We start from the raw sequence: 8,712 nt of genomic DNA on the forward strand, positions 1-8,712 counted from the left end.
AGTGCGAAATTGGAAATAAGAAGCATAATTAAATAAATGTAGAACTGATAATAAGAGAAAAAACATAGATCTGGAAAGGGGATATAGACACTTGCCCAAGAACCTGTCATAAAAATTTCAGCTCAAAATGGGTGGACTATGGGGCATGGTGGCATAGTCTTGATGCCTGTCCAAGTCTAGAACAAGAATCAAATTAAACTCAAGAGATCCCAATCTTCTATCTTGTCAAATTTTAGGTCAAAATACCAAAGATATGTTGCTAGGCCCCCTCGTTCAAGTGGACTATGATGCTAGTCCCTCATCTTTTCTAGTGAACCTCTCACTGGCCTTGTCTCTATATACACTATGCTCATGTATCCTTTACCTAAACTAGAAATCTATTTTTGAGCCTAGATTTGAACATGAGATGAGAAAAAAGGTGTTTGGGTTGTATAGGATCTTTCCTCAGTCTAACCATAAAATAATGAGGAATACAAAATAGAAATATGAAATGAAATAATTGAATGGAATTGCTTAATATAAATGATTATACCATTAATTTGTGATGCAATGTTCTTAGGATAAATCATCTATGTTTTGATGAAATAACATGATTAATTTTAACAAAATCTAGCATAAATCCATCATGAAAACATAATTAAAGATGTCTTGTTGTATCTTGTTGCTCCTTGAACTCAGAGCTACTCTTGGGGAAGAATGATTGATGTTGGAATGAAACTTCTAGATGATGAAATGAATTAGGGATGAAGTTTTATATAGGTATCTCAAAGTTTTCAAAAATTGTCACTACTTGATAGTTATTATTTGGGAGTTGTAATTTTTTTTAAGTGATTACCTTTTTATCTAATTTTTAAATTTTTTTCTTTATTTTCTTAATTTTTAACCATAAATAATCTAGGAAATTCTTCAATATAAATTTTAACTTGTAGAAACCAAATGCTTGACAACAACTCTTGATTAAATATCATTCTAAGAAACATATAAATTACCTAGATTTTGTGACATGTGAAGCTTCATTCACACAAATTAAAGTATTAAAAACACATTCATCAATTTTAGGAACTTACACACAAAGAAAACTACCAAAACTTTCAATTGTCTTCATATTTTTGACTAAAATTTTTCATAGAATTTCTCTTGTAGATGTGTTAATATGATCAAGTAAATGTGTGAATATTATTATCCATATAATGTTCAGTTCACATTAAGTATTTAATATGATTTCTTAATATGTATTTTAATGTTATAATCCATACTTTATTTTTTAATTTAAATGATAGTTTATGGTACTCTATGTAAGGAAAGCATAGTGCAGAAACACCTTCCTAATATCAATTAACCAGGAAGTTCATGCAAGAATGCAGTTTAAAATTTTCACAGAACATTAAGAATAACATAGACAAAACACATAGAATCAACAAAGAGACACAAAACCAAGAATTACATGGGAAAACCCTTTCAGGAAAAAACCCACCACCAACAGTTGAACACTTTATTACCAGTAAATGAATTTACAATAAAGTTTCAGTCTACAACTACTGGTATTTGTTCTCAAATTCTCATGAGTTGGACACTACAATCAGCATACAATAATCAGTTAAATTCACCATAGTTATCCAATGACTTCATATATCAGATTGTTGAGAGTTCATTTGAGCAACTACACCAACGGTTTGAAGTCTAACCATCTATGTCGGTCTACATTCATGAGAAATACAATATCCCACATGCACTAGGAAGTTGGGGCGGTTTGTATTCATATACACCGACAAGACCATCTTCAATGTCCAATTATTTATATTTTGGACTTCGGTTCGAGTGCACACACATAGTCAATCTCTACACCATTGACCATCGGAAAGACCACAAAAGCATTGCTCTGATCTTCCAATGAACCAGCAGGTGACTCCACTAAAGTGGCTCCAAATAGATGTTCTCCATTGGCTTATCGGGATAGCCTTCAATAGGTAGACTCGATCTCCGATATCAACCCGATCGTCGAAGGTGACCTCATCGGGTATCGATGTAGAAAACAACCAATACTCCTAATCTCTAGTAATAACCTGATCATCGAAGGCAATTCCATCAGTTCATCGATAAGACAACCAAACAACTATCCTTATTGTCTGATATTCCTTGATCTCTTTCTGCGCTCCACCACATGACACCCCCTGATTGGATCCGATGTCCTTGCTCTACCACCTTAGCATGACCTCACTAACCACCTAGAATGAAGCTCTCTTGCTGGGCCCCACCTTGGTGGCCAAGCCACGGAGGATAACCTTTGTGCATCTCGCCATACTGGTATAGCGACAATTATCTGATCATCCCAGACTTGCTCACTCGTTAACTCACCTGAGTTGCTAACTTGTCGGGCCCCACCACTTGGTCGCCAAGCCGCGATGGATAACGTCTGTGCATCTCCATTATGCGGTATAGTGACAATCGTTGATCCACCTTCAACCTGCATGGTCTTTAACTTGCTTCTTTTTGCACATGCTTTATAACCAACCCATAGGGGATAATCTTTGTGTATCTCTCCATAGCAATATAGAAACAATCGTTCGACCATCCTGATCTTTCTCACTTGTTAACTGATCATAGGAAGAAGGTTCCATCAGCTCATCGGCAAGAGTCACACTGACAACTGTTCCATCAGGATAGGTTACTCCAATCAGTCTAAACACAATTCAAGTTAATTCGAGGCACATATTTCCAACAAACTCCCACTTCACGAGGAATTCACTGGACTGATTACCATTTCAGACAATACTGAGAATCAGGGGTACCAAGACCCATAGAATTAGAACACCACCTAAACTTGTGAGTGCTCACCAGTTTCATCAAGGCATCTGCAACATTTTTCAGAATGTCTACCTTGTTAAGAATAACTTTTCCATCTTCCGCCATGTCACAAACAAAATGATACTGAACATCAATATGCTTTGATCTGGCATGGAAAGTAATTTTCTTTGTCAAACATGTGGCACTTTGACTAACACTCCAAATTTCAACCTGCCCTGCATTAAAACCAATATCTAAACTCAAATGCCTAAGTGATACAACTTATTTACAAGCATGTGTGGCTGCGATGTATTCTGCCTCTATAGTGAACAAAGGGACTATAGATTTCCGCTTGCTCATCCAACTAATTGCTCCACCATTCATGACAAAAACATATCCATTGGTGGATCTTCTGTTGTCTAGTCTCCTACACAATCAGAATCCACAAAACAAAATCTGAATGACAATGATATCACAAAGCAAAATCTGAAGTTCCCTTTAGAAATCTAAACACCCTCTTTACATCATCCCAATGCAGCCTTCCTATTCCTGGATTCGACATAAACTTGCTAAGAACTCCCATTGGCTAGGCAATGTCTAGTCTTGTATAGACCATTGCATACATCAAACTGCCAATAGCACTTGCATGAGGTACACTTTTCATGTCTTCTATCTCTTTTGGAAATTTTGGACTGTCAAGCATAGACAACTTAGTTCCCTATAAGATGGGAACAACCTATGACTTACAGTCAGACATATGAAACCTATCAAGAACATTGGTTATATACTTTCTCTAGCTGAGCCAAAGTTTCCTCTTAGATCTATCCCTTTTGATCTCCATTCCTAGAATGTAATTTGCTGCTCCTAAGTCCTTCATTTCAAATTTCATAGATAGTTGAGATTTTAAATCTGAGATCATACCTTTTGTATTTCCTATGAACAACATGTCGTCTACATACAAAGCTATGATAATAATCCTATCACCTTCGGTTTTATAGTAAACACGATGATCATATTTTGATCTCACAAATCCCATGGACAAAACAAATGTATAATACTTTTGATACCACATTCTAGGAGACTGTTTCAAACCATACAAAGACTTCTTGAGTCTGCATACCAAATGTTATTTACCTTTTTCCACAAAATGCTCAGGTTGAGACATATAAATCTCTTCATCAAGATCACCATGGACAAACGTTGTCTTCACATCCATTTGCTCAATCTCCCAACCATATGCTGTTACAAGTGACAAGAGAAATCTGATATATGTCAGCTTAGCCATAGGAGAAAAGATCTCTCCATAGTCAATACCTTCCTTTTGAGAATACCCCTTTGCAACCAATCTTTCTTTGTACTTGTCAATGTTGTCATCTGGACCATACTTCACTTTGAATACCCACTTGCATCCTACAGGCTTTTACCTTTAGGCAATGACACCAAATACCAAGTTCTATTTTTATCCAATGATGACATTTCATCATTCATAGCTTCCAACCAAGAATCTGAATTAGGCATCTTAATAGCTTCTTTGACAATCCTAGGCTTATCAGTATCTACAAGTAAATGATAAGCACAATTAACATTCAACATGAGTGATTGTACTTATTAGTTGTATACCTATTAGGTTGCCGCCTCTCTCAAGTAGATCTTCTCAACTCTGGTGTTGAGGCTTCCTGAGGTTCAACAAGAGGCTCATCATCATGTTCTTCTTCAGAACTACTTGAACTGCTTGAACTCTCCTCATCTTCAAGTATCTCTAGAGATTCTTCCTTAGCTAGAGGAATTTCAACCTCATCTTCTTGTTTCTTTCCTATGTTGTGATCTAGTGACATAGGTTTCAGCTCATGAAAAAACACACTTCTATTGTACATAACTTTACCAGTCACTACATTCCAAAGTTTGTATCCTTTCACACCAACTCCATAGCCAATGAAGATACATTTCACAAATTTGTTATCAAACTTAGATCTATTAACATTAGGCACATGAGCATATGCCTCTACACCAAAAACATGAAGGTACCATAAAGAAGGTTTCTTACCAGACCATGCTTCCATAGGTGTTTTGTCAACCAATATTGAAGTAGGAGAACGATTCAGTAGGTAACATGCTGTAGCAACTGCTTCACCCCAAAAATTTTGTTCCAGCCCAGCTCCACTCAACATGCTTCTTGCTTTCACCATTAGAGACTGATTCAACCTTTCAGCAACTCCATTTTGTTGTGGAGTGTAAGGTAGAGTCTTATGTCTCTTAATTCCATGATCAACATAGTACTTGTTGAAATATGCACTATAGTATTCACCACCATTGTCTATTCTTAAACATTTAATCCTTCTCCCAATTTGATTTTCAACAAGGTTCTTAAACTCCTTAAACTGACTAAACATTTCTAATTTACTTTTAAGAAAGTACACAACTACCCTTCTTGAATAATCATCTACAAAAGATACATAGTACTTAGACTTAAACAGAGGAGGAACATTCACTAGACCAAACACATCAGAGTGAACATAATCCATAATGTTAGAAGATTTATGAGAATTGGACTAAAACTAAACATCATTATGTTTTCCATATATGCAATGTTCGCAGAAATCAAACTCAAAACTCCAATCATCTAGACCTTCAACTTATTCTTCAAAGATTTTAAACCTTTTTCACCTATGTGGCCTAACCTATTATGCCAGAGCATTGTTTTCTCAGCAGGAAGTTTAGCTTCCAAAGAATTAGCATTATGCATCTTTATAGTATTCTTAATAGACTTTTTAAAGCTTACATTACAACATATAGGTTCAACATTTAACTTATACAGTGTACCAATGCAGTCACCCTTTGCTAGTACAATGGAACCCATAGTCATCTTGCAACCACCAGATACAAATGTAACTTGTACTCCAACATCATTAAGTTTACTTACAAACAAAAGTTTCTTGCCAAACTTGGTATATGAAGAACTCCATTGAACCCCTTCACTCTACCATCTAGGAATTGAATTTTAATTATACCTCTCCTTAAAATCTCCAATGTAGAATCACTAGCCAAGTATACCTTTCCACCAACATATGCTTCATACTTCGAGAACCACTCCTTGTGGGAGGTCATGTAAAAAGATGTGCCAGAATCTACTAACCAAGTGTCATATGAGGTAGACACTACTAGGTCTGCTATAAATGCATCTGCATCACTCTGAGAAGATCCAATGTCAGAATACTTCTTCTTCTTCTCCTCCTCGCAATCCTTTTGGATATCTCCTTTTTGCCCACAATTCCAGCACTTCACCTTTGACGTCTTGCCTGGAGATTTTGATCTCTCTTGAGACTTAGACTTGAACTTCTTTCCTTTCTTATTGTCTTTGTCCTTTGGTCTGTCTCAAATAGAGAGTGCATATTTTGTCATCTCAAAAGACTTCTTTCTCATTTCTTCTAACAAAAGAGTATTAACCACATTATCCATCTTGAATTGGGTCATAGTACTACCGATAGCCATCACTAAGTGATCCCAAGAGTCAGGCAATGAACATAATAGTAGCATGCAATGTTCTTCTTCCTGAATGGACACACCAACAAAATTTAACTATGCAAGAACCATGTTGAATGTATTCGAGTGGTCTGTGAATGGTGTTCTTGCATCCATCTTCAAAGAGTACAACTTCTTCCTCAATAAAAGTTTATTCACTAAGGATTTGGCTTGATAAATATCTCCCAACTTATTCTAGAGAAGATGTACAGTTTTCTCCTCATGGACGTTTAACAGAATAGAATTAGCAAGATAGCCCGATTAGACCCCTTGCCTTCTGGTTGGCTAATTCCCAATCCTCTTGCTTCATGCCTGTAGGTTTCTGCCAAGACATAGCAATCCAAAGGTCTCGGTCGACCAACAAGTCTTCCATCTTGAGTTTCCATAGTTTGAAAATAGAACCATTAAACTTCTCCATGCCTATGCGCCCTGAGGTACTCACCATCTTAACCTATTAAACAAACAAGTAGACACTCTGCAAGACTCCCACTAAAATAGAACTGACACAAAAAACCAACCCTACCCAACAAGGATAAAAAAATGGGCCAAGTTCTAATACCACTTGTAAGGAAAGCACAGTGTGGAAATTCCTTCCTAATGTCAATTAACATGGAAGCTCATGTAAGAATGTAGTTTAATTCTTTTACAGAACGTTAAGAATAACATAGACAAAACACATAGAATAAACACAGAGACAAAACACCAAGAATTACATGGGAAAACCCTTTCGGGAAAAAACCCACCACCAACAGTTGAACACTTTATTTCCAGTAAATGAATTTACAATAAAGTTTCAGTCTGCAACTATTAGTATTCGCTCTCAAATTCTCACCAACTAGACACTACAATCGGCATACAATAATCAATTACATTCACCATAGTTATCCAATGGCTTCATATATCAGATTGTTGATAGTTCATCTAAGAAACTGCACCAACAGTTTGAAGTCTAACTGTCTATGTTGGTCTGCATTCATGAGAAACACAATATCCCACATGCACCAGGAAGTCGGGTCAGTTTGTATTCATATACACCAACAAGACCAACTTCAACGTCCAAGTGTTTATCTTTTGGACTCCAGTTTGAGTGCACACCTGTACTTAGTCTCTACACCATCAGCCATCAGAAAGACCACAAAAGCATTGCTATGATCTTCTGATGAACCAGTAGGCGACTCCACTAAAGTGGTTCCAAACAGATTTGCTCCATCGGCTTATCGGGATAGCCTTCAATAGGTAGATTTGATCTCCAATATCAGCTCGATTGCTAAAGGCGACCTCATCGGGTATCAGTGTAGCAAACAACCAGTTCTCCCAATCTCTGATAATACCCCGATCACTGAAGGCAATTCCATCGAGTCATCAACAAGACAACCAAATAGCTATCTTGATCGTCTGATCTTCCTTAATCTCTTTCTACGCTCTGCCATGTGGCACCCCTAATTTGCTCTAGAGTCCGTGCCCTACTACCTTAGCATGACCTCACTAACTGCTCAGAATGAAGCTCTCTTGTCAGGGCCCACCCTGGTCACCAAGTCATGGAGGATAACCTTTGTTCATCTTGCCATAGCGGTATAGTGACAATTGTCCGATCATCCCGAACTTGCTCACTCATTAACTTGCCTAAGCTGCTAACTTGACGGGCCCCGCCACTTGGTCACCAAGTCGTGATGGATAATGTTTGTGCATCTCCATCATGCAGTATAGCGACAGTCGTTGATCCACCTTCAACTAGCACTATCTTTAACTTTCTTCTTTTTGCACGTGCTTTGTTGCCAAGCCCCAAGGGATAATCTTCATGCATCTCTCCATTGCAGTATATTGACAATCATTTGACCGTCCCGAACTTGCTCACCTATTAACCGATCACAAGAAGAAGTTTCCATCGGGCCATTGACAAGAGTCACACCGACAGCTATTCCATCGGGATAGGTTACTCTGATTAGTTTGAACACAAGTCAAGTTAATTCGAGGCACATATTTCCAACACTCTACACATTACAACTATATAAAAAAAGAATGTGATAATAATAAAGAATCATATATTAAAACACCTTCAATCAGTGATGGTGCACCTAGTAATGTGTACAGCACAAAATTTAGAGAATTTCACGATTTCTTTTAATTTCTAAGATTGATACTACTTAACGTGGCTTACTAAAAATATTATAAAAAAACTATATGCTAAGGATATAAAACTATAAACTTGTCTTTCTTATGGTTACTACTTATTCTGACACTTTAGAATATTTTTTGAAATCATCATCAATATTGAAAATAATTAAATATACTCAAAATAATACCTTCCTCTAAAATGATTGAACATATTTTCAATTATCAAATCAAAATTTTATTGAAAATTAGTATCCATGTCTAAAGATATTATCAAAAGATCATTAGATGAAAATA

The sequence above is a fragment of the Cryptomeria japonica genome, unplaced genomic scaffold (assembly GCF_030272615.1).
Source record: "Cryptomeria japonica unplaced genomic scaffold, Sugi_1.0 HiC_scaffold_406, whole genome shotgun sequence".
NCBI lineage: Eukaryota > Viridiplantae > Streptophyta > Pinopsida > Cupressales > Cupressaceae > Cryptomeria > Cryptomeria japonica.